Source organism: Nannospalax galili, unplaced genomic scaffold, assembly GCF_000622305.1.
Source record: "Nannospalax galili isolate Female #2095 unplaced genomic scaffold, S.galili_v1.0 scaffold44, whole genome shotgun sequence".
Taxonomy (NCBI): domain Eukaryota; kingdom Metazoa; phylum Chordata; class Mammalia; order Rodentia; family Spalacidae; genus Nannospalax; species Nannospalax galili.
In genome coordinates, this window is record NW_008355789.1 from 9242629 (window position 1) to 9269245 (window position 26617).

At 50.4% G+C, this 26617-nt stretch overlaps 1 protein-coding gene across 2 annotated transcripts in view; it reads right to left on the bottom strand.

Moving 5' to 3' along the window:
* The window catches only part of Plekha7 (pleckstrin homology domain containing A7), a 222790-nt gene that overhangs the window by 185044 nt on the left and 11129 nt on the right, over positions 1-26617 (bottom strand). The window contains exon 1 of one of the 2 annotated variants that reach the window (XM_008853531.3): positions 16316-16421. The exons of the other annotated variant lie outside the window; for it this stretch is intronic. The gene's annotated coding sequence lies outside the window, so the exon portion shown is untranslated. Of the gene's footprint in view, positions 1-16315; positions 16422-26617 lie in introns of those variants that run through there. 2 annotated transcript variants of the gene reach the window in all.

Genomic DNA, 26617 nt, shown 5'->3' on the forward strand with positions numbered 1-26617 from the left:
ATCTGACATACCTATCAATCCTGCTGTGTTCAGAGAGACAGGTCTGTGCATCATGTAAGGATACACAGCTCCTTAACAAAGCACACCAATTCCTAACTGATGGCTTTGCAACCTCAGTGTTCTGAACAGACTGCAGTGAACATACCTCTGACAACTGTCTTGGCAATTTGCTGTTCTAGAAGGACCGATTCATAGTGATAAACTACTGGGTGACTGGGTAATATACAAAATTATCCTAGGTGTGGTGGTATATGCCTATAATCCTAGAACAGGAGAGATCAAAACTAGAGGATCTAGGAGTTCAAGGTCATCTTTGGCTACCAAGCAAATTGTAGACCAGTGTGACCTAAAGTTCTCAGAAAAAAAGCCTCAAATGTAATAAAGATTTTGGGGGGCTTTTTGTTTGTTTGTTTTGGGAGGGTGGTATTTTTGAGACAGGGTCTCACTGTAGCACCAGCTGACCTGGAACTCGCTTTGTAGACCAGGTAAGCCTCGAAGTCAGAGATTCATCTGCCTCTGCCTCCTGAGTGCTGGGATTAAAGGCATACACCACCATGCCCGGCAGCAGTAAAGATTTTTTTCTTTTAAAAAAAGGCTGATTGAGTAAATTTCAGTGTGGAGTTGGAATGTTGCAGGTCCAGGACCAAATTATCTTGGGCTAATTTTAGCTCTCTTACTAGTCACTTACTGCCTGTTTCTGTTTTTGACCTAATGTCTTTGAGGTGACAAGGCACATCCTTTTGGAATGTACTAACAGGCCAGGACCTTCCACCAACCCAAAGGCTAAGAATGTCATCAGACAGCACCCGGGGCCCCAGAGATGTGCCCATTCTGCTGTCATCTATCTGCCTGATGTTTCCACCAATGTATCTGAAAAATGCCTCGATTTATGATTTTCTTTTGTTCTGCTACTATAAAAACCTCATGAAACTTACTATGCTGGAACATGGTATTTACAGCAACCTAAATCCATGTTCTCAGGCCACAGTCACAGTTGGCTCCAGAACAAACTACCTTTTATTCCTTTTGAGACAAGGGCTGTTGTGCAGACACCAATGTGAGCTACACGACACTCTGCCTCAAAAAAAAAAACAACAACAATAAACAACACAAGTATTTAATATGCTTTGTTTTCCCCTTTAAAACACATAAACTAGCACACACACACACACACACACACACACACACGCCCCCACGGACACCTGCATGCACATGTACATGCACATGACTTCTCCAAGGTGCATGCTGGCCTAACTCATTTGCACACAGCCTCTCTTTCTCTGTACAGGCCAGCAAAGTTTTTCGTTACACACAGCGGTAAATACCTGTAATTCTAGCATTTGGGAGACCGAGGCAGGAGGATTACAAGTTCCAGGCGAGCATTTGCTAGCAAAATCCTGTCTCAAAAACAAAAAACAAAACAAAAATCCAGTCTCGCTTCTAGCAGGTCTCTGCCATTGGCTGGGTCTCTCACCAGAAAGATTTGCAAAGCACCACCCTGTGGGTTTTTTTTGTTTGTTTTTTTTTATACTCCAGGGCCTCTGTCATTCTGCCCCACTCCCAGCCTAGTCCCCAGGGCAACCTCATTCCCACACACCCTACAACCTGCCCTGTACCCCTCAACAGATTTCCCCAGTGCTGAGACTATTTGCCTCTACCCTGCCCCATTCCCTTCTCATTTCTGCCCCCCTTGACAGTCACCTCCTCTAGGAAGCTGCCTGACCTCTCAGAGTCCCCTCTTCAGGCCTGGAGCAGGACACTCAGCAGACATCCTGTTCCTGTCCCTCTACTCACACTCCCCTCTCCCACTCCAGTCTCTGGGCTCCAGGAGAGAAGAGGCCATACTCTAGTCAGGTACCCAGCTGTGGGACACAGTAGGTACAACAAAGGTTGACTAAACAAAGAATCCTCTAGAAAATATGAGCCTCAGCTCCTGAAGCCTCCTGTGAGAAGCAGGCACAACCAGGGGCTGAACAGGAGGCAACTGCTCCAGGTCCTGAGTTAGCTGCTAGAAGCACAGGTAATGGCCAGCTCCAAACAGTACATCCAGTAATCGGAACTGAAGAGCAGGAACCATACCCATCGCCCATCGCCACAGCTCCCTGAGCCAGAATGTTCCTCACCCCACCTCCACCTTTTCCTTCTTTTGTTTGTTTTAGTTTAGTTTTTGTGGGTTTTTTTTTTTTTTTTTTTTTTTTTTTTTTTGGTATTTTTGAGACAGGGTCTCCCTGTAGCCACAGCTGGCCTGGAAACTCACTATGTAGACCAGGCTGGCCAAAATCTCAGAGAGATCCACCTGCCTCTGCCTCTGCCTCTGCCTCCGAAGTGTTGCCTATAAAGGTGTGCACCACCAATGCCTGGCCCCCCTCACCTTTCTTAAGACCTGGATGAAAGCTATTTTCAAGATACTCAATCTGAAGGCCAGGCACAGTGGTGCACACCTTTAATCCCAGCACTCAGGTGGCAGAGTCAGGATAGGCAGGTCCCTGTGAGCTTGAGACCATCCTGGTCTATACAGGGAATTCTAGCTGGGACTACAGGGAGACCCAAACACTAATAACAAAAGATATTCAATCTAAGAATCTGGCCCGTTAAGTCAGCAAGATGGAGAAATATTTCCACTTTATGAGCAGAGGCTGGTTTTCCTGGCCAATAAGATAGAATTTGGTCTGTAAGTCCTTCTCCTCATTTGGACACTGAGCGGCGCATTCACAGAAGGCAAATCCTGCAGCAGCAAGCACCATGTATGTGCACACAGGCCAGGTGTCCTCTCCTGAGGCTGCCAGTGTCTGTCACCTAGCTGTCACTCCAAGGTGCAGTCACACTACAGAGTGCACCCAGTGGCTGAGAAGCAAGGGGTCCTGCCACAGATAGAGTGGGGTGTGGCAGAAATGGTCACTAAATGTTGCAACGCCAGTGGCCACAGGAAGGGCTGGGCAGGGCCAAGGACCCGGGTTAGAGCTCCCTCGTGCCTGAGCCTCTTCGACCACTGGCTCTGCCAAAGGAACTCAGACTAGCATTAAGCCTCTGGAGTGCCGCCGAACAGTGAAACCCCCTTGGTCTTTGGGAAGAACCTGGATGGTAAGAGCAGCCCACGACCGTGGAGCTCTCCCAACAGCCAGATGCCATTCTCATACACAGGAGCCCCACCTCCCCAGGCCTGGGGGAAAGACGCTGTTGGAACGCATGTCTAGGGCCACACAGCACATTAGACACAGGATACAAAGAGATCCAGCTCCAAAGACAGAGCCTGGCAAGCAAGTTCTTGCACAGATGAGGCCCACTGGGGGTGGTAGTAAGGGGAACCCCGTAATATTCCCTGACTCATGTTCCCCAAGATCCACAGCCTCCCCCCAATGGGCAAGCCTGACAGAAGGCAGAGCGTACAGGAGGCTCGGAGAAAGCTGTTGTTCCCTGAGAGGTGTTCTTGGTTGGTCTCGGGTTAGGGAGATAAGGCAGGAAAGATGAGCAAACACAGCATAAAGGATCTCAGTCTCCAGATGAGTTCTGTGTATACAGTAGGCCTTCAGTCAGCACCAGTTCCAGGTACTCAGTATGCAGCAGGCCTTTAATACAGCTTTCCTAAGAGGGGAAGGCACTGCATCTCAGTGTAGCACCCTGAGCCCTGCTGGGAGTGACAAAATCAGTTTTGCATTCTGCTAAGAACATTGTTCCTCCACAGTCTCAGACGAACCCTTGCAAGGTAAATGTACTATTCCCAGTGATCAGGACACAATATTAAAATGACATAATAATAAATGTAGTTACCAGGTTTACTGGAGACCAGACACTATCCTTAGCGCTTTTGTCAAATTAGTTTAATCCTCAAGACATCCTGAGTTAGACACCTTTGTGCATCTGTGTGTGTGTGTGTGTGTGTGTGTGTCCTAGTTTGTTTCTCAATTGCTGTGACAAAATACTCTGATCAGTACCAACTTGGGGAGGGAAGGGTGTGTGTGTGGACATGCACGTGGAGGCCAGGAGTCAACATCAATCACTCTCCACCTTATTTATTTATTTATTTAAATTGTATGAATGCAATGCCAGTAGCCACAGGAAGGGCTGGGCAGGATCAAGGACCCGGATTAAAGCTCCCTTATGCTTGAGCCTCTTCGACCACTGGCTCTGCCAAAGGAGTATTAATTGCCTGCACGTAGGTAAGTGCACCCATGTCATGTAATGCCCAGGGAGGTTAGAAGAGGGTGTTGAATCCCCTGGAACTGAAGTTACAGATGGTTGGTAGCCACCATGTGGATGCTGGGAATCAAACCTGGGTCCTCTGCAAGAACAGCCAGTGCTCTTAGCTGCTGAGTCATCTCTCCAGCCCCTCCACCTTATGTTTTGAGGCAGCATCTTTCACTGAACCTGGTGCTCACCAACTGAGCTAGACCAGTAACACCAGTGCTCAAGGCCATCAGACAGCCCAGGTCCCCAGCCAGGTTATAGGGATGTCACAGACTGGCTCGGGTCCTCATCCCAGCCTTCTCTCACTACTGCAGACCACAAACCAGTCCAGGCTGGAAACACTACTTTGCCAAGAGATTGCTGACAGGCACAGAAGGGGGAAGGGGGCCACAATAACTTGGCTCTGAAGCTGTGAAGAGAAAACAAACAAGTGAGGAGTGGGCCACCAGATCCCCACAGAGCTCAGGGTGGAAAGTGTTCAATTAAGATGCGTTCAGCCAGAGCCTGGCCTGGCTCTTCAACAGAGCCACCATTGTCCCACCTCAACTGCCACTGCCCACAGCCTGTTGTCATGGAGCCGGAATGTGGGGTCCTGGCCCTCTCCGACGTACCAGAATGATGCTCTGTTTACCCACGTTGCCCTTATTTCAAAACAAAACAAAAAGCCCCACTCCACCCTCAGCCCTTCAGCATAACGGCACTAGGGAAGGACAGGCGCTGCTGGGAGGATGCTCCATATGCCAGCGGCATGAGGCCAGGCTGAGAGAAGAGTAACCCAGCCAGGCCTCCTCCACGATGCTGGGAAAGAGCTCTGGGGAATACAGAAAAATCCAAACAGATATCTGCATGGGGCAAAAACAGAAACTGTGAAGCCCTGGAAGGGCCCCAAGTCCTTTTAGAAAATCATTATGCCCAAAGAATTTGGAATGTTTGGCCAAGGGCTCCAGTCCAGGCTCCTATTAATGCAGACTTTCTGCCCAAATCAAAAACCCTGCAGGGCAGAGACAGGCCGTTGTGTTCAGCCAACTGAGGGGCAGAAGCAGAGTGAGCCTGGCGAGCCTGGGCCACAGCACAACCCAGGGAAGGGGTGCTCTGGAGACAAGGGCCTGGGGCCCCCACTCACCACGCTGAGCCCAGCAACAGTACGTCCCAAATGCCCACATCCAGCATACTAGCCTGTTCCACCTGGACAGGCCCCACGGACAGGTTTAATCACGAATCCCAACCAGAGCAGTCAGGAAAGGCATGCAAATCCATCCAGAAGTCTGTGTGAATGGGAGACCCACAGTGGCCCTGAAACCCACTCTCCTAGGCAGCCCACTGACCTCAGGCCGACTGGATTGGGAAAAAGAGGCCTTCAGGCTCTGGTCCTCTTGTTACCTCCCATCACTCTGCGCAACACAGCAAAACCCAAATAGAGCCTCTTGGGAAATGGTTCCCTACAGGAGCTGCGGATTTGTAGGTGGTGGGAGGAGCCATTTAAGAACTAAAATCCCAGCACTCTCCAGGAGGCAGAGGCAGGCGGATCTCTGTGAGTTCAGGGCCAGCCTGGTCTACCTAGTGAGTTCCAGGACAGCTGGGGATACAGGGAGACCCTATCTCAAAAAGACCAAAGGGAAAAAAAAAAGAACTAAAATCAATGGTGTCATCAGAGCGGAAACTAAACTCAACCTAAAATGGAGCTTCCTGCTGATGAGGATAGACTGTGAGAGGAGCAGTGCTGTGTCAAGCAGCCAGCTCATCTGTCAGCCAAAGCACTAAACACAGGCATCCAACTCCGCCAGCAAGTGTGTCTATCTGCAGAGTAGCAAACAGCATCCGGAGCTGCATCAGGGACCTGAGGTCTTTCCATAAAGACCCAAGACAGAGATAGATGCAAAGAGGAGGGATGCTCACGGCAAGTCCTGGGGAGAAGCTCTAGAGGTTCAGCTCCATCTCTCCTGGAATCCTAGTCAACACGCGAAGCAGAGAACGAAGACGGAGAAGACAGGAACTCCATGAGCAGCCGGCTTGGAGCTACTGGGCAGTCTGTGCTACGTGGACAGTATCTGATCTGCTGAGCTTGTGGAGGCCAAGAAAATCTCCTGCCCTCACTCCTGCCCCCACCGCACTACAGAGTGAATCAAAGGAGAAACAGCCAAAGAATCACCCTCCTCACTGTCAGTCAGCAGCTCCTCCTCAACAACACCTTTGTTGTGGCTCAGAGGACAAACGGGAGATGGGTTAAGGGTTGGCTAAGGTACCCAGGTCAACTTTGAAGACTTTATTCTGGTGAAAAACAAGACTTCATGAATAAAGGCCCATTCCATGCTGGGTACTACATCTTTGATCAGTCTCTGTACAGCCAGCAGAAATATCCTTCTTAGTCAAGTGATACTCCTCTGTCCAAAAGCCTGCTGGCCCCCAGTGCTCCACTCAGGGTGAAGCTCAAGTTCAAGGCCTGCATGCCCCCTGCACCCACACCTCCCACAGCATCCCTAAGCCCCTTTCCTCCCATTGCTCCTCCACAAGCCAAACCCACTCCAGGCACAGGGCTTCTGTATTTGATGGACCAGTTATGGAATGTTCTGCCTGGATGCCACGCAGCCTGATGGAATGTCAACTCAGATCTCATTTCCTCGGAGAGGCCTCCTCAGACCCTCTCCCCCATCCTCCTAACTACTGTTCCTTCTGGTACACACACACACACTTGTGATCCTCTAACTGTATGTGTTAACCATACTGTTGGCTATCTTTCTCTCCCACTACAAAGCAAGCTCAAATGGTATAGTGTTTGCCTAGCAGGCATGAAACCCTGGGTTTGAGTCCCAGAACCACATAAACTGGTGTGCTGGTGTATGCTTGTAAACCTAGTGCTGAGGAGGTGGATGCAGGAGGACCAGAAGTTCAAGGTTAAGGCCAGTCTAGGATACATGGGACCCTGACTCAAAAAAAAAGTCACAATGAAATCCCTTTCTTTATATGCTAACCAAAATTAATTTTAAAAAAATAAATAAAGCTGGATCATACAATTGGCAAGAAACAGAATTAGAATTCAAGCCTGTCTGATACCAGCTCCGTCATTCTGGGTAGGCAACACCTTTGACGCACAGGGAAGGTCTGGATACTACCCTACAGCTCAAGTGTTCTGGCTGCCAACATGCTGGGTACCTGCTGCCCTGATACATGTGTTTCTTGTCGCAAACTTGCTTCTCGGGCAAATGTCTCACCCATCATGGAAAGCCGGCACCCCGCCCAAGGCTGGCACCAAGCAGAAGCTGTGAAGGAACCCACTCCTAAGCACCGGGGATGTCCTTATGCTGTGATTTCTTTACCCACTGCTTCATGCAGTACCCTTCATGTTACTGGTATGAGGAAGGGTGTCTTAGTTTGTTCTCTATTGCTGTGACAAAACACTCTGACCAGTACCAACTTGGGGAGGAAAGGGTTTATTTGTCTTACATCTCCCAGGTTGCACCCATTCATCAGGGAGCCCAAGGTAGGAACTCAGGGCAGGAACCTGGAGGCAGGAGCTGGAGCACAGGCCATGGAGGAACGCTGCTTACAGGCTTGCTCCCTTGGCCCCTGCTCAGCCTGCTTTCTTATGCAACACAGGCCCACCTGCCCAGGGGTGGCACCACCCACAGTGGGCTGGGCCCTCCCACATCACTCATCAAGAAGATACCCTTCAGACATGGCCACAGGCCAGTCCAATAGAGGCAATTCCCCAACTGAGGCTCCCTCAACCCAGGTGTGTCAAGTTGACACTAAAGCTATCCATCACAAAGGGCTTCAGAAACTTCTAACACACAAAATGAAGCAGACGGAAGAAACCTGCAGTGAAGAAACTGACAATCAGGAAAAGGAGAAGGAGCAGTGCATCCACGGAGGTAGCCACGAAGGAGGTGTGCTGTGAAGCAGGATGTCCTAGGAGCACCGCTATAGGATGGGGGGGGGGTGGCAGATGGGGAGATATACAGCCCCAGCACTCCCTTGTGGGATGCCGAGAACCCATCCAGGGAAGACACTGACAGGGTCCCTGTGAGCAGTGGGAGCCAGGAGGAAGTAAGGAGAGTCCACAGAAGTCACTTTGGGCACATGAGGAAAGTGCAGCACAGAGCAGGAACCTGGCTAGAGTCCCAGCTGCCACCCGCAACCTTGAGCAGGTGAGATCACTGCTGGGGTTCAGTTGCATCTATAAATGGGTGTGGCTACCATGAGATCCTCTAGCTAACAGCTTCCTGGAAAGACCGCCATCAAATACTCCAGGTTTCAGAAAGCACATACTGTGCACTCAAGTTTGGACCCAAACAGAGGAGAGGGCTTCCTGGACACATTACTAGCCTGTGCCAAGGAGGAGGGGGAGGAAGTAGCGAGTCATTTTACACTCCATCAAATTAATTGCCCCAAATGAGAAATTTACAGGCCTCCTCCAGCCTCTTGTGTATCCCCTAATCTCTCCAGGCCCTGATCTAGAAAGAATGTGTAGTCTGGAAACTGCTCGGCCCACTGTGTTCAGGAACCACAGGTACCACCAGCAGTTATCCCAAGCAGAAGTCCCCTAGATGGTGGCTGGCCCAGACCTGCCTCCTCCCACTGCCGCTGTCCACCAAGAGCCAGCAGGGCGACCTTGGCCTCCCCTCTAGCCTCTGGCCTCCTACAGTAGACCTGCCCAACGTGCCCCTTTGATAAACAGAAGTTACTTCCTCCACCTTTTCCACCTAAGACAGAACAGTCTGGTGGAGGCAGACCAGGAAAAGTGGCTGGGGCAAACCGGGGCTGGGCAGGGGCTCACCTATGGGCGGGTGTGGTACCAACAGCCCTAGCCGAGGCGCTGACTTGGTCATAACTGTGTTGGCGCCAGCCCTGCTGGAAAGCCACCTGCCCTTCTCTGGGCCTCAGGTTCATCTGAGAAATGAAGAGAATGCAAAACATCTTCCAGAAACCATTTCCCTGCCTGTTTATGACCGAAGTTTGACCCACAGACTGCAGAAGTCTGATTTCCTTTAAGTGCCTAAGAGATGCAAGCCTGGGGCAGAATCGGAAGGGCGTCCCCACAATACACAACCCCCACCCCCAAACCCCCATCCTCAAGGTTCTGTGCCTGGTGCCAGTGCCTTCCCTCCCCTCTTCCCTCCCTCTCCCCCAGATCACTCTCCCCCAGGATCCTGACCTTTGCTACTGCTGTGACCTTTGTCCTTCTGCCTGCATGACAAAGTTTTGAGACACAACTCAAACAGCACTTCCTGGGCGAAGGCTTCCTATCTGCCTGCCCAGCCCTTGGGCCTCCTTCCCTCACCTGGCCTTCAGAGCAGATTCCCTTCCTATTGCAAAAGTCAAAAGTTAGTTATCACAGTGGGGCATGGTGGCACGAGCCTCTAATCCCAGCACTTGGAAGGTAGAAGCAGGAAGATCAGAAGGTCAAGGTCAGCCTTAGCTGTATAGTAAGTCTGAAGCCAGCCTGAGCTACATGAGACCAGTCTCCAAAATGTGTCAATAACAAAAAGTTAGCTGTCACAACACATCCCTCTGAGGACTGTGGGACACTCCACACAGGACAGTACCAATGAGCACGTGCCTGGGGGCTGGGCCTGTCTGCGCCTGCTCACCTTGGCAAAGTCTAAGTCACTACCTCCTCACACACAACTGTAGGGAGACTGCAGAGCTGCTTACTAAGAAGTCATTCAGCCGCGGGAGGCAACGCCAGGGCTCAAAGCCAAGGCTTCTGATTCTGGCTCTAGCCCAGTATTCTCTCTGTACATGCAAACAGGCTACTCTGGGAACCTGTTAGAAATCTGGGCTTGGAGAGGTGAGCTAAATCCTGTCCTGGGGACCCCCTCACCCCAGGAGCAGCACCCCAAGCAGCAGAAGGACAACTACACACAGGGACTCTGAGCAGAAAAATAGCAAGAGGGTGTTTACCCCACACTATCTACGGTCTCTTTCCATACCTGATGAACTCTGGTGACAGTGACCTCACTAGGAAGCAAGATATTGCAGAAGGCTATGCTGTAAACTAGAGCCACACCCTGTCTCCCTGCAGGTTTCAGAGGAAGTGAGACTCCCTTCACATATTTGCAGCAGGCCTCATGTTCTTTGGGGTCTCCTCTTCCCTGTGTAAAACATCCAGAACTTCCTCAGGAGACACTGTCTCCACTGCCTATCAGAGTCACCCCCTCAGAAGGGCTAGCACAGCTTTATCCCTTTCAAGAAGTTAATCTCACAATGGATCCTAGAACTCCCTATGTGTCTCTACAGCAGAATGGCACCATCACCTCCTACATTATGAAGACAGTACTTCTATTAATACAATTTGAAACAAAATGAGAATTCTGGTTAGTAACATTGTTCTGTTGACTTTTATGGTGCCCACGTCAATAAACTTCATGTCCTGGAGCTGCATCCCTTCCCTCCCTCATCCCTGCCCCTGTCCTGGTCTTACAAAGGACAGCCTGTTGAAGCAGGAAGTACAGTTAACTCCAGGTCAGGCCTTGAAATCATGAACAAATTACCCACACTCCCCATGTCTCATTTTCCTCAACTAAAGAATGGGGAGAGTTGGGGAGGGGGCGGTGGGGGGGGGGAAGACAAAGTGTGCAACTACCCAGCCCAGAGCAAGGGCTGTCCAAGGTCCGAGCTGGTCCATGGCCAGTGGAGATGAGAAGGAGAGGTGAACTCAAGTAGGCCAATATTGAAACCTTTTTTTTTTTGAGACTTGAGACAGGGTCTCTTTCTATGAAGTCTCTACATTGCTGAGGATGTCCTGCTTCCACTTCCCAAGGGCTAGGATTACAGACATGAGCCACCATACCTACTTTCCACGGTGCTAGAGATCAAACCCAGGGCTTCATGCACGCTAGGCAGGCACTCTACCAACTGAGTTATAAAACTTTGTGGCCTGGGGTACCATGCACAGTCCTTACCACATCACATATCTTCTCTGGGTTTATCTCCCACTGATCTGGGAATTCCTTGAAGGTTTACTTGTTTTTGCAGCCCCCAGAATCTGTCATGTTGCCACCCAACAGCAGGAACAAGATGATAAGGGACTGGTCAACTTCAAAAAGAGAGGGCCTCAGGCTGGAGGGGGAGTTCCACTGACAGCACTTGCCTACCATACATAAAACTCTGAGTTCAATCCCTAGCACCCCATGAACCAGATATAATCCCAGCCCTGGTTATGAGGCAGGAAGGGATAGGGAACAGTTTAGCAACCTCAACTGTACATGGTCTGGGCTATGCACACCCTTCTTCTAATGTACTTGGCAGCCCAAGATCCTGACCTGCACAAAACCATGTGCACACACCCCTCTCTGAACGCACCTAGCAAGTTGTTAGCAACCTAGGACCTCTACCTGCATTGAGCTGCCCCTGCATCCCTGTCTAAACAACGGAGTAAGTTCTCTTCCCCTCAAACAGACTCCATTCAATCATACTCTAGATACATACTGGTACAGGATATAATCTAGCCTTATCCGGTTTGGGGTACATGTTGTAATAAGGAAAACTATGTTCTCTCAGTGAACTTTTAGGGACAATCCCCAATTTATCATCTTACGGCTATAGGTAAAAATTAGGTGTACATGTGATTAAAATCAGATGCACTGCTGGGCATGGTGGCGCACGCCTTTAATCCCATCACTCGGGAGGCAGAGGCAGGCGGATCTCTGTGAGTTCAAGGCCAGCCTGGTCTACATAGTGAGTTCCAGGAAAGCTGGGGCTACAGGGAGACGCTGTCTCAAAAAGACCAAAAAAAAAAAAAAAATCAGATGCATTATAGGAAGGGATATGCACTGTAAGCAAAAGCTGATAGAATCGAAATCTGTCAATCAATCAAAATGGATTACCAAACCATTCCTTCCTCTAGCCCCAGTGATAAAACTCTAGGCTGGCGCCTTTGAGCTCCCTTACTCCTGAGCCCCCTCCTACCCCCCCCCTTCAGGACAACACGGCCCTTCCTGATCTCTACTGTTACTTTGCTTTGAATAAAGTATTCTTAGTACTTTTGCAACCTGTGTGCACCTTTATTTCATTCTTGAATAAGACGCCAAGGCCTAGAAACACCTGACCCAGACGCAACAATCAATAATGCCAGGTCACGGCACAGCTCGGCCTTCCCAGCCACACAACTTGGCACACTATTGGGCTTGGCTCTTAGCAGCTCCTGGGTCCGGGTTGGTCTGTGTCCTTGGGGAAGCACTGGCTGAGGTGTCACTGGTGACACCAAGAAGGCTGTGGAGCCTAGACAGGGAGGTGACCCAGGACTTCCCCAGAGCTGCTAGGGCACCACTGAAAACACCCTCTCCCTATCTCAAGTAATTAACAACAGAAAGTCACACCTGCTCATACTCAACAGGCCATTTTACAACCACCCAGGCCACTCCATACACGCCACTCCATGCCACTCTTGAAGCCAAACTGCCCTGTGACCCATATATGAGCAGACCTTCCTGGCTGACTGGTGAATTCCTCTTAGAGGCCCTCCAGCTATTCTTCCCACACTGTGGTTGGTGAGAGTTACAGTTCCATTCCAGTATATGGGTACTGAGCCCCACATCCAGGCTGTAACAGGGCTGCGTGAGGTCACTGTTAACACTGTGGCCATGTGTACACACCAGCCATCAGCATTCACACAATGTTGGTTCTCCCTCCTTCTGGTCTCTTACATCCCAGAGCCTCGATCACATCACCCAGACATGGCACAGCTGCTTTACAGGGACACATGAGAACACAGCAGGGCCACCCCCAGAACTGAATGTCAAATGCTCCCCAACAGCCAGCTGGCAGCCCACCCCCCACTTCCCAGTGGTCCTTTGTGCACAGGCAAAATAGCAGTTCCCCAGAAGGAGTGGCTGAAGGCAGCACATCTCAGCCAGGGTTCTGCATGGCCCCAGGCTACAGAGGCCTATCTGGAGATTCAGCCTGCCCCTCTGCCTCTGGGACTCCTAGGCCACTGCTCCTGCAGCTGCACCCTGACATCTCTCAGGATCTGACAGGCTTCTCGGAGACCCCATGAGAGAATATCAAAAAGTTCATCTAGCTGTTTAATAAAGTGATACAACCATTATTTTTTGAGCCTCTACTTGTTACAGCCTCTCTTCTAGGAACAAGAGGTACAGCCTTGAACAAAACAGCCACACAGTTCATGGGGAACAAATTTTAGAAGGGAGAGATAAAACATACCTGGGTCAGGTGGGGATTCTAAAGAAAGGGGGCCAGAGAACTGGCTCGGCAATTAAGAACATTAACTACTCTATCAGAGGACCAGAGTTCAGATCCCAGAATCCATATTGGCACTCACAAATGCCTATAATTCCAGCTCTAAGGAATTCAGTGTGCCCTTCTGGTCTCCACAGGCACTGGAGCGCACACACACATACACACACTCGCTCATAAATAAAAGAACTCTTGGGCAAGAGAAATGACTCAGTGGTTAAGGTACTTGCTGCTCTTCCAGAGTACCTGAGTTCAGATCTCAACACTTGTCCTAGTTTGTGTCTTTATTGCTGTGACAAAACACTCTGACCACTACCAACTTGGGGAGGAAAGGGTTTATTTATCTTACATCTCCTGGGTCACAGTTCATCAGGGAACCCAAGGTAGGGACTCAGGGCAGGAACCTGGAGGCAAGAGCTGGAGCACAGGCCATGGAGGATCACTGTTTACTGACTTGCTCCCCTGACCCCTGCTCAGCCTGCTTTCTTATGCAACACAGGCCCACCTGCCCAGGGGTGGCACCACCCACAGTGGGCTGGGCCCTCCCACATCACTCAACAATCAAGAAGGTGCCCCATGCACATAGCCACACGCCAATCCAATGAAGGCAATTCCCCAATTGAGGCTCCCTCAACCCAGGTGTGTCCACTCATGTAAAGAAAGTTGGGTATGGCCATGCATCTATAGCATCAGCACTATTGCAGGGTAGATAAAGGAGGATCACAAGAGTTTGCTGGCCCAACAGACTAGCTCCAGGTTCAGTAAGAGACCCTGTTTCAAAGGAATAAAGCAAAGAGTGATAGGCAGGACACCAGATGGCCTCCACTGGCCTCCACACATGTGCTCATACACTACACATACACATACACACACACACACACACACACACACACACACAAAGAAAATAGGGCTAAAGGCTCTGGGGAACAGGAGTTAAGAAAGACCACCCTAGAAAAGTGACACCTGGGCAGAGACTTGGAATGAAGGCACAGCAGCCACAGGGATATCTGAAAGGAAACACTCTACACATAGGGAACAGTGCAAACGCCCTGGGGCTGGTGGTTGTCTGAGAAGCAGCAGCTGTGCAAAGAGGGTGAGAGCCCACAAGTGGTCAACATGCAGAGAAAGAGACACCATGCAGTGCTCAGTTCTAAGTGGGTCATCTATATCACCACCCCCACTGCAAGCCTCAGCGATCATCATATGAGGGGCAGAAAGATTATTTTTAATTATTATTATTTTATGTGTATGCATGTATTGCCTGCATGCAGGTAAGTGCACCCATATTGTGCAATGACCGCAGAGGTCAGAAGAGGCCGTCGGACCCCTGGGACTGGAATTACGGACAGTTTTTAGCTGCCATGTGGGTGCTGGGATTCGAACCCGGGTCTTCTGCAAGAACAGCCAGTGTTCTTAACTGCTAAGCCGTCTCTCCAGCCCCAAGGAGCAGAAAGATTGTAGGAGGCAAAGGGAGGAGAGGTCTGGGGTGAAGCAGTATTTGATGGACATGGCAGCACAGTTGCACACATGAACTTACAGGGGTTGGTACAGCATCCCTCCCTCATGGCTGTCTCTCCCTCCCTGTCACTTGTCCCTAAGCCTCTGGAAATCAGACCTCCTTTCAGCAGGTGGCAGAACCTGTGTTCCAGCTGAGTACTGACAGGAGCCGCCCCAGCCAGCAGGAGAAGCCGAGGATGGCGGTTGTGTTACCAGGGGTCAGGTTTTAAGTAGGCCACCCCTAGGACAAGCACGCCTCCCTCTCCGTCTCCGTCCCTTCTATTTTAAGATGAGTGCTGCCTGCCAGGCCTGGTGTGTGTTACCTGCCTTCTCCTGCTTTGGAGGCTGGCCCTTACCAGCAGAGTGAACGGACTCTCACATGCACCATCCACCTCTAGCCCCACCCTGTGGATGTCAGCATGGGCTGGCTCAGAATGAACAATGAACACCCCCCCCATTATACTCCCCACATCACCCCCAGAGCCCACCTTCCTCCAGTGGTAGGTCTGCACACCTCTGCTGCAGCCCTTCCTGGGACCTTGGAAGGCAGCTATAGCTCCCCTAAGTGGTCCACTCTGCAGCCTCCCCTCTCCCAGTATCCCCAAACATGGCCTGCTTCACATGGCTCTGCCCAAACTGAATCCTCGTTTCCCACCAATATTCAAGACCCCAATAAGCTCCTGTTTGTTTTTCAAGATCCAGCTGGGGCTTGCCCTGCACCCCAAGCTTTCCTTGGCCTGTCCTCTGTCCCCCAAATACCCACATTTTCCTTATCAAATCACCCACATGGTGTCCTCTACTTGGTAACTTGGTGTGTCCCTTTCAGCCCAGACACCTAACTCCTTGGGCACACCAGTCCTGCTTTGAGTCATTAAGTGCCTGCTAGGTGTACACCAGAAGAACCCATACAGCAATGAACACTCCAGACAAACACCAGTCATTAACCAGTATTCTAGTGATAATAAACATCCAACCCACACAAATATTTTCTATATTCAAGACCATTCTGAGTACCTCATGTTAACTCATTTAATCCCCATCACAATTATCATTACCCACATTTTACAGATAAGGAAACCCAAGCCCCAGATTATAGAAGTCAACAAGTGGCAGAGCTGGACATGAACCCAGGCAATCCTGTCTTCCTAACCTCTGAACCATTGTGCTGTCCAACACTGCTTATTCTTCTGGATTGGGTACTGGCAATGAATGGCCAGGCCAGCGCCCAATAACTAAGTGTATCTCATGAAGAGACCCTTAATGATGAAGGCCATCCCCCTGCCTGCCCGAGGCACATGCTCCTTCCCCCTCCCCACCCCATCCCAGCTCAAGACCCCAAGGGTCCCTCATTTGTCCAGTCCCTGAAACGTTCCTTCCTCAGCGCCTCTCTCCACACAGTACCCACATTTCATCACACATGTCCTGACCACACCCTCACCTGAAGCTGGGTGAATACGTTCAGTCACCAGTACAGGTGCCTCTCCCCAAAGATACAGCAAAAGCAGATAAAGAAATGCTAAGTTGAGTTCAGCCTCCCCTCTGGCTCCTCCATTATCAGTGGAGTCTCTTCTTCTGCCAGGGGAGGCAGGCAGCGGTCAGGTCAGACACGACTTCTACAAATTAGACTCAGACTGTCTAAAACCACAAACTGTAACAGCCAAGGTCATAATTAGGATGCAGCGCTGGATGCTGGACATTTTTAACTGCTTGGTTAAACCGGCCAGGGCAACTAATGTTGTCCCCTAGAAAATGTCCATCACTGAGAATCCAAGCTGGCTGCAGAAGACATCCAGGTAGTCTCTGTATCAGACAGGAGTCCCTGCGGGATCTAGGCCAAGGAACTGAGAAATCGGCCAACAGCACAGGCATCATAGAGAGAAGGTAAATCATCTAGTGTTCATACAGATAAATGCTAAATTTTATTGAACAATAACACTATCTTTTTTGGTTGTTGCTGTTGGTTTTGGTTTTGGAGGCAGGTTTATATTATTAGTTTTATTTTATGTGTATGAATGTATTGCCTGCATGTATGTAAGTGCACCTATGTCATGCAATGCCCACAGACGTCAGAAGAGGGCATTGGATCCCCTGGAACTGGAGTTATGGTCAACTGTTAGCTGCCATGTAGGTGCTGGGAACCAAACCCGGGTCCTCTGAGAGAGCAACCAGTGCTCTTAACTGCTGAGCCATCTCTCCAGCCCCCTTGAATCTTTTGGCTTTTAAAAGGAGGAATGTTGGGGCTAGAAAAATGGCTCAGCAGTTAAGAATACTGGTTGTTCTTGCAGAAGACCTGGGTTCGAATCCCAGCACCCACATGGCAGCCAGCAACCATCAATAACTGCAGTCCCAGGGGATCTGACAGCCTCTTCTGACCTCCGTGGGCATTGCAGGACATGGGTGCACTTACCTACATGCAGGCAATACATGCATACATATAAACTAAAAATTTTTTTTAAGTTTTTTTTTTTTTTTAAAAGGGGGAATGTTGTTTGTTTGGGGTTTTTTGTTTTGTTTTGGTGTTTTGAGACAATAGTCTTGCTATGCTACCCAAACTGGCCTCAAACTCACAATCCTCCTGCCTCAGTCTTCCGAATGCTGGGACTACAGGTGATTTCTGTCATCCTAGCTGTGTTATTCTTGTTTAACCACTGCAGGAGATCCTTGGGAAAGACATCAGCATTCACCCCATTTTACACAGGTTTAAGTCATCCAAATCCACAACCACCTGGCCCCCAAGCCTCTGTGCTCTCTCCTGATCCCACAGTCACACAAATGTTCAGAGTAAGCCAACCGAGCTGGGTATGAGAAGGACTCTGGCCCGAGACCCTCAGTGCAAGAGACTACAAGCTCTTGGGGAGGTAGTCCCTCCTCCTCTCCTGTTCATACACCAGGTCCGCCAGATTTTCCACTGGGAAAGAGTGCCATGGCGAAGTCCCCAACATCCTGGACAGCCTCAGAGAACCACATCATCTCAGAAGGATAATCAGGAAAGGGAGACCCAGGGACCAGTCAGCATGAAGAAAACCTAGAATTTGGGCCCAGTATGGTGGCCCACACCTGTAATCCCAGCACTCAGCTCAGGCAGGGAGATTACTATGAGCTTGAGGCCAGCCTGGTCTACATAAAGAGCTCCAGGCCAGCCCAAACTAGAATAAAACCTTGTCATTAAAAAAAGACTGGTGGCACACGCCTTTAATCCCAGCACTCGGGAGGCAGAGGCAGGTGGATCTCTGTGAATTCAAGGCCAGCCCGGGCTACACAACCAGGGCTAAAGAGAGGCCCCGTCTCAAAAAGACAAAAAAAAAAAAAAAAAAAAAAAAAAAAAAAAAGATGGGTTTGGGAAGAGATCCCAGTCAGTACTGTACAGGGTGTAGACCTGAGTTTGATCCCCAGCACCCATGTAAAAAGTTGGGCATGATGAAGCATGCTTGTAATCCCAGCGCTTGGGAGGCAGAAACAGGTGGATCTCTAGAGCTCACTGGCCAGCCAGAGCCTAGCCTAATTGGCAGGCCTCAGATCTAGTGAGAGGCCTTGCTCAAAAAACAAGGTGGATGGCTGTGCTGGATAGCTTTAGTGTCAACTTGACACACCTGGGTTGAGGGCGCCTCAATTGGGGAACTGCCTCCATTGAACTGGCCTGTGGCCATGTCTGTGGGGCATCTTCTTGATTACTAAGTGACGTGGGAGGGCCCAGCCCACTGTGGGTGGTGCCACCCCTGGGCAGGTGGGCCTGTGTTGCATAAGAAAGCAGGCTGAGCAGGGGTCAGGGGAGCAAGTCAGTAAACAGTGATCCTCCATGGCCTGTGCTCCAGCTCCTGCCTCCAGGTTCCTGACCTTGGGTTCCCTGATGAACTGTGACCCGGGAGATGTAAGATAAATAAACCTTTCCTCCCCAAGTTGGTAGTGCTTAGTGTTTTGTCACAGCAACGGAGAAACAAACTAGGACAATGGCTCTGAGGAACAACATCAGAGGTTGACCCCCCTGACCTTTGCACACACATATATACACACACACACACACACACACACACACACTCATGCACATATGTATCCTCACATACTCATGTACCAGCACACAAATGAACATGGACATACACATATATATATACACACTCACCAATATACACATGCACAAAAAGCACTTCAGGTCCTCAGCCGGGATTAAGTGCTTAACCTAAGAACTGAACTCCAGTGTGGCTCTAGTCCCTGAGGACACCAGCTTCAAGTTTAGGCAGGTCTCAGCCTGAACTACCAGAGCCATCAAACCCTTTGCCAACAAGACTTGATGTTAGAACCTGGGGGACCCCTAAGGCCCAGCTTCCTAGGCTGGACACTTCCACAGCCTCCCAGGTAGCCACTGCTCCATCACCACATCCCCCTCCCCCGGGCTACCCAGGAAAGCCACCACTTTCTCCCTGTTCCACCCCACAGCCTTCTTCCACCTTCCTCCCAAGAGCTGCGTCCAAGGACAAGCTGCTAAGCAATGATCCCAACCACAAGGTTTTACGTTAGCCCTCCACAGGATGTCAAACCCTTCCTCTCCGTGTGCCACGACACACACATCGAAGTCAGAGGGCAATTTTGTGGAGTTAGTTCTCTCCTTCAACCTTGACGTGTGGCTGAAGTACCAAACTCAGGTCATGGGGCCTGCATGGCAAGAGCCTTTACACCCACTGAGCTACCTCACCAGCCCTTTAGCTTCAAAATATTCACTCTACTTCAGGTGGGGCTGAGGAAAGGGACGTCAACTCTAAAGACAGCCAAAGCAAAGACATGGGCTAGGAGTCTGTCTTCTATCCCAGACACTGGGCTCCTTGGGCGATTCCTAGATCCTGTTAGCTATGGGAAAGAGAATAGCTTAGAGAGCAGTGACCTAAGCAGTTGATGGCTTTCCTGTGCCCTTGGCTCCTGGCACTTGGCCCATGACAGGCAGAGGACAGCATGGTCAAGACCCTGGGCCTGCCTCTGCCAGGCTCTATGCCCCAGGGCAGCACAGCCCATGCCTTCTACAAAGCCAGGATCCCCTGTGAAGTCCAGGGGCTTATCCACAGTCCAAGTATGTGTTGAGGGGAGGGACTCCATCCAGGAGCTGACCCAACAGAAGGCCTCCCAAAGTTTGCTTCCCCTGAGTGCTACAGGCAAAAGCCCATGCCACACCCTGTCCTCCCTCCCCAAGTCCTGGACTATTAAGTGACCTGTGCAAAGTTTGTGTTTCCCTAAAACAAACTGAAACATCATCCCAGCCTTCCTAGCAAAGAGTATCAGAAATCCTGGTGGAGAAGGTCAAGCAGGGGACAAAGGGGTTGTGATGACCTGAATTAAGGGCTGCCAGGCAGCCTTACTCTGCCACTTAACACCAAATTCCTTAGCCTCCTGTGCCTCGCTGCCCACATCTGTAAAGAGTAGTCAGTCACAAGACCATTAAAGGAGCTGTTTCTATTAAGTTTGGTATATGTGTCCACACTAGACAAACTTACATAAAATAAATAAGGCCGGGCTTGGTGGCATACACCTCTACTCCAAGAACTTGGAAGGCAGAGGCAGGCAGATCTCTGAGTACAGGGCCAGCTTTTTCTGCATAAAGCGTTCCAGGCCAGTCAGAGCTATATAGTAAGATCCTGTCTCCAAAAATTAAAAATAAAGGGCCGGGTGTGGTAACCCACAATTTTAATACCAGCACTTAGGAAGCAGAGGCAGGCAGATATCTGTGAGTTCAAGGCCAGCCTGGTCTACATAGTGAGTTCCAGGCCAGCTGGTCAAAAAGACCAAAAATAAATAATAAGCCAGGCATGACTGCATAACTGCATATGCCTTTAATCTCAGGAGCAGAGGCAGACAGATCTCGAAAGATAGAGGCCAGCCTTGTCTATACACCAAGTCCCAAGCCAACTGGGAGACCCAGTCTCAAAAAGTTGATTAATTAATAAATAAGCTGGTGTGGTGTCCCTTTCCTGGGGAGACCAGGAAATCCCAGCACCGGTTTATCAAGGCACTGGCCCTTCTGCCCCATCCTACAGCTCACGAGCCTAAGAGACCCCAAAGAGGAAAGAACAAGCTGGAGCCCTCCCACTGGCTCTCAGAGACGGCCAGCACCAACTCAGCCGCCCTCCCTCTGGAGGCCAGAGATCATCCCCAAGGACTGCCTTCCAGCCTTGGTGACTAACCCTCAAGCTGCTTTTAGAATAAAGGAGGTCGTGGCTTCTAATTTAAATATCTACCCGTTCCCAGAACCCGAAGCCACTCACTTTCCTCTGAGTTTCAGAACACATCTGGTGACAAACACAGAAACACAGCTACAGAATCTCAGGTGAGGAGGGCCGACAAGTCCGCAGAGGCCAGCTGAGCTCTCTCCAGCTCCACTCACACCTCAGAGAGAAAAAGAGCAATTATGCAAAGCCTCTGTAAATAGATGCAATTTTAGGTACCACCAGCTCCATTTAAAAACACATTCATGAGTACAGTGATTATGGCTATTAAGTTTCACAGCATCCGGCTGTTATTTTCTAAATGCCCAGCTCAACATGTGCTGAGAAAAATGTCTTTCCAAACACTCCCCTGACCCGACTTTAAGCATTTCTCCTCCCCTGGCCCCTGACCTGGACTCTGGTCCTTCCTCCCATCTCAGCCCACCACTCCCCTCCTTACTCCCAACTCAAAACCATCTCTCCTCTCCTCACCAGTTTCTAGAGAGACAGATCAAAGGTTAAATCAGCCAACCTATGCATCTATTTGGCTGAGCACTGACCCCATCTGTACCTGACAATGTCCACAGGGAGCTGGTGAGCTATTTGGGGCACTGAGTCACAACCCTAGTGCTGTCCAGGATCCCCCAGGACCAGCTCAGAGAAGAGAAGCAGGGATCTCTGTAACTGTCTGCCAACAGTACTGTCTGCCAACATGCTCAGTCCCCCCACACAAGGCAAGCATTCCTGGTTCTCACCGAGTTGCTGCCTGCCTCCCCTGGTTAACAATATCTCATTCAGAACAACCCTCCAGACAGCCCTCTTTGCCTTCAGAGGATCTCTGAGTGGTTACAGCTTCTGAGGTATGGGATCACCACACCATCTCCAGGCTCACTGGAGTCCCCACTCAGTGGCCACGCTTGAGATCAGCCAGTCCACATCCCTCTGAGACAGGCTGCATCATTGGGGCAGAGATGATAGTGGTACAGTTCTGATGGTCAGACCTCCACAGAGGAAACAAGACCAGGAATCTGATCCCAGGACTCCCCTGAGCAAAGGAGTGGGCATTGGCAGACGGCTGTGCCCACTGCTCCCCTCTCAAGACCTTTTACCGAGCTCTGTCTAATTCGGACAAGCTCCCATCACAAAAGACACTCACAGTGCCATGGGCCTGCCATGTGCTGAGCGGCAGCCCGGAGCTGCAGCTAGGCTACTGCTTCTCATTCTGAAAAACACCAGTAAGGAAAAGAGCATCACTGCCGTGCAGACCAAGAAGCTGGAGCTAGACAGCTTTGCTTTCAGCATCCCTAAGCATCACCTGTAGTGCCTATAGATGTGTGGACTCCGGTCCCGCTCCTAGAGGCTTGGTTCAGCATTCTAGAACATGGCTCTAGACCATTAAGTGTCTAATGCAGACAGCAGGGTTACTGCCCACCCCTAAATGAGCAAGATGCTCTGCCAGAGAGTGCAAGCAGGAACAGAGAGGAGGCCCTGCACTAGGGCAGGCACAGGGAGTGGAAGGCACCGGTGCTGATCTGACCACAGGGGCTGATGATCTTGATCTTCCACAAGCAGCTGATGCTCTTTGATGTTTAGTACCAAGCACCCAGCTTCCATTCACAGACAAGTCTCGAAAAGAAAGCATAGTTCTCAGGAATAGTGGCTGTAGTCCCACTACTTGGGAGGCTGAGGCAGGAGGACTGCCATAATCTCAAGCCCAGCCTAGACAAAAGAAAAGGAAAGAGAAGAGAGAGGAGGGGAGGAGGGGAGGAAGGAAGGAAGGAAGGAAGGAAGGAAGGAAGGAAGGAAGGCACTGTAATGTTTGTTGAACTTGCATGTTTGACTTGGGTTCATCCATATGCCTGACCACTGACTGACTGTGCTACCTTATGCTTTTGTCTTGCAGGGGATTTCCAAAGAAGGGATTCAAAGCCATTCAAAGCCAGCTGGGCTGCAGGGAGACCCAGTCTCAGAAAGACAAAAGAAAAGAGAAGGGAAGAGAAGCCAAGAGGAGAGGGGAGAGGGGAGAGGGGAGAGGGGAGGGGAGAGGGGAGAGAAGGAACAAGTAAGCACAATTCTCCCTCTCACTAGCCAGGTTTCAGGAGACTTCCCCAAGGAGAGCAGAGCCCACCCCACCACCCCGCAAGCTACACCCCACTTCTCCTATCAAGGCTGTTCATTCATAGAGGGAGCAAAGCAGCAACCGTAAGGGTTAGTTCTCAGACAGCATGTGCAGCTGCCAGGCACTGCTCCGAGCTGGTCAGGATGGGCATTACAGTCCATATCCCTACTTGCCAAAGAAACACCTAGAGACCCAGATGCTGAAGTGGCCTGTGAAGCTGGCAGCAGAATCTGCATCCAACCAGGCACTTACTACAGCAGCTTTGGGGTTTGTTTTTGTTTTATGAGTATTAGTGTTTTGCCTACATGCATGTGTTTGCACCACATGTGTAACATGCCCTCAGAGGTCAGAAGCAGGCATTGGATTCCCTAGAACTGGGGTCACAGGTGCTGGGAACAAAACCCAGGTCCTCAGGAAGAACAGTAAGTGCTCTAAAGTGCTGAGCCATCTCCCCAGCCTCTCGATTTTGCTTGTTTGTTTGTTTTTGAAACAGGATTTCATGTCGCACAGGCTGGCCTCAAACTTAACCAGGTAGCTGAGGATGACCCTGAACTTGTGATTCTGATCCTCCTGCCTCCACATCTCAAGGGCTGGAATTACAAAAGTGTGCCACCATACCAAGTTTAGGCAGTGCTCAGGATGGAACCCAGGGCTTCATGAATGCTACACTAGCACTCTACCAACTGAACTGCATCTCCAGCCCAGCACCCCTGTTCTGCAACCACTGAGAGGAGCGGCCATCAGACTCAGGAGTGGGAACCCCTTGGCCAATGTCCCAATCGGCCCTCTCTCCTGAAGCCAAAATGCTAGCACAGGGTTTGACTCTGAGCCCATCCCACCTTCACTCCTCACATAAGCACTATGACCTACACCAACCTGCCCCCCAGCCACTGTGCACGTCACGGGTGCACTTCACAGCTGTCTGCTTTCCTTGATCACCCTCTGAAGACTCCCAGGTCCATCCTCTCAGAGCCCCAACCCAGCACCCAGATGGAAACTGGCCAGGGTCCTTTCCTGTCTTGCACTGGGCACTGCTGTTAGAGGGGACAGTGATCCCCGTCTCCACAGGGCCCAGTGTAGAGACCCATCTGCTTAACATCTGGTGACTGAATGGATGACTCCTACGCCAAGTCACCCAGCCTCTGGCTGAAATCTCCTCCAACAAGGCACTCACCCCTATGGTGGCCCACTGGGTCCACCTGCAGACAGCTATGGCCAGCTCAGCTTATAGGGGAGAGGCCACAACTGTGGCAGGGGCTACCGAGCCCCAGCCCTTGGAAGAGCATGGTCTGGTATCCTGCTTCAGCGAGGGGCAGAGCTCTGGGCATGGCCTGGATGGCCTCTGGAACCTCCATACTCCCACAGGAAGGAGTGGGTTCTGGGGAGACACAGGCGCAGCTGCAGGCAAACTCCAAGCTGTCTGGCCTAGGCAGGAAATGTCTGTGAGGTCCTAAGAACACTGGCTGTGATAGGGACACACTCTCTGGCAGACCCTGAAAGACAGTCTAGCACTAAGCAAGTTTAAGAGGCTCATCAGCCCCTAAGCTGGATCAGCTGACATCTGGGAGGAGAGAAAAGGGGAGGCAGAAAGGAGAAAAGGAGGAGTGACGCTCCAAATGAGATCTACCCTGCGGAGCACCAGGGACCCACTCACTGCCCTACCTGGGTGCCATCACCCCACCCACCACTTCCTCCTGTTGGGGTCTGTCTGAGGGAAATCCAGGGTGCTTCTGCCTCAGGGTACAGAGAACCAGTTTGGGCAGGCAGACCCTACAAAAAGATCCAGAACTCAGACACTGACAGGAGCCAGGAGGCCAGGCTAGAAACTACACTGAATTTGGAGCCAAGATGACTCAGGTTCAAGTTCTAGCTCTCCCAACCTATGCTCTGGCCTCAGGAAGATCTTTAGACCCCTCAAATGCCTGACTGGTACAGAAAGGACAATCAAAATACCTCCTTCTGCCTTGGGGTGGGGCGGGGAGTGTGTGAGTGTGTGTGTGTGTGTGTGTGTGAATATAATAAATATAAAGCACCAAAAGATTGCTGGTGAAGCCTGTGACCTGGAAAACACCAGAGTGCTCATCTGTCCTTCAGTGGCCACAGCTGATACCAGGTGGCTGCCAGATTAAGGAGCGTCTGTGCAGCCTCTAACCTTCCAGGAAAGAGGCATACTCGGGCATTCCATACCACCCTGGGCTCTCAGAACCCAGACCCCTGCAGCCTGGGCAAGTGCCTGTGGCTTTGGATAGCCCAGCTCTGAACGGACAAGGACATATATTGTTAGGGAAATTTTGCTTTGGGGATTTTTGCTTGCTTGTTTTGAAACAGGGTTTTTGCTATGTAACCCAGGCTGGCTTTAAACTCACTATGTAGGCCAGGCTGGACTCAAATTCACAGCAATCTTCCTGCCTCAGCCTCCTGACTGGTAATAGAGACATACACCACAACGTCTAGCTTAATTAACTCTTATTCAAAATAACTGCAAACTTACATAAAAGTTGCAAGAGTAGGAACAGTATAAACTGTGCTCAGGTATCCCTCATCCAGATTCAGTCACCATTAACACTGTGTCCCATGCTGTCATGCAGTCCTTACCAGACATACACACATACACACACACACACACTTCCCCCATAACCATTTAAAAGTAAACACTTCAGCATGTGTTTCCCAAGAATAAGGACATCCTTTTAGTACCAATGGCTTTCCATTTTTATGGGTTCAAATCCATTTATTTTTATTTTATTTTTATTATATGTGTATAATTGCTTTGCCTGCATATATGTAAGTGCACCATGTACATGCAGTGCCCATAATGACCAGAAGAGGGTGTCAGGTTCCCTGGAACTGGAGTTACAGATGGTTGTGAACTGCCATGTGAGTGCTGGGAACTGAACTGGGACCTCTCCAAGAGCAGCCAGTGCTCTTAACTGCTGAGCCATCTCTCTAGCCCTACAAATCAATTTCTGAGTGGAGTTCTACAGTTGCTATGCTCCTGACCCAGGTAACCCAGTTCAGGGCCCCCATGCCTTCCCTGAGCAGCCAAACACAATCAGGACTCAGCACTCAAGTCCCCACCCCACCTCAGAGCTGTATGGATGAGTGTAAAGGAGATCAGCTCACACTGACTGACATTTACTCTGAACTAGACATGTGCTAAACCCTTTCCATCAATTAATTCAAATAATTCTCACACTGATTCCACAGGACCAGTGAGGACCTTGGAGAGTCAGCAACATACTAATGTCAGAGAGTTGCAGAAGGTGAGCTGTGAGCTGGGATAAGCAGGCAGGTAGGAAGGCTGTAACAGGTGTCACCCACATCCACACACCTATACACTGCCTACAGGATGCAGGGCTTGGCTGCACTTTGGGCCTCCAGAAAAAAACCAACCCCACTACCAGGTCTAGTATCAGGTGGTTGTGGAAAAGCTGGA